This window comes from Rhagoletis pomonella, unplaced genomic scaffold (assembly GCF_013731165.1).
Source record: "Rhagoletis pomonella isolate Grant_MI unplaced genomic scaffold, Rhpom_1.0 Rhpom_scaffold_00004, whole genome shotgun sequence".
Taxonomy (NCBI): domain Eukaryota; kingdom Metazoa; phylum Arthropoda; class Insecta; order Diptera; family Tephritidae; genus Rhagoletis; species Rhagoletis pomonella.
The window spans coordinates 70,589,586-70,589,791 of record NW_023458558.1 but is presented as its reverse complement, the minus strand read 5'-3'; positions in this window follow the sequence as shown (position 1 = coordinate 70,589,791).

Below are 206 nucleotides of genomic sequence, written 5' to 3'. Positions count from 1 at the left end.
ACTCAGCCGTGTGACTGGAAATGGGTTCCTACAAGTGCGAATGTTGCTGACGATGCTACACGCCACAGCCGTCATATAGACTTATCTGAAACTTCTCGTTGGTTCAAGGGACCAGAATTTTTATCATTGGGAGTGGAAGATTGGCCAAAACATTCTACTGAAACTACCACAGCTGAAAATACCACAGAAACAACTACCGAAGAGTT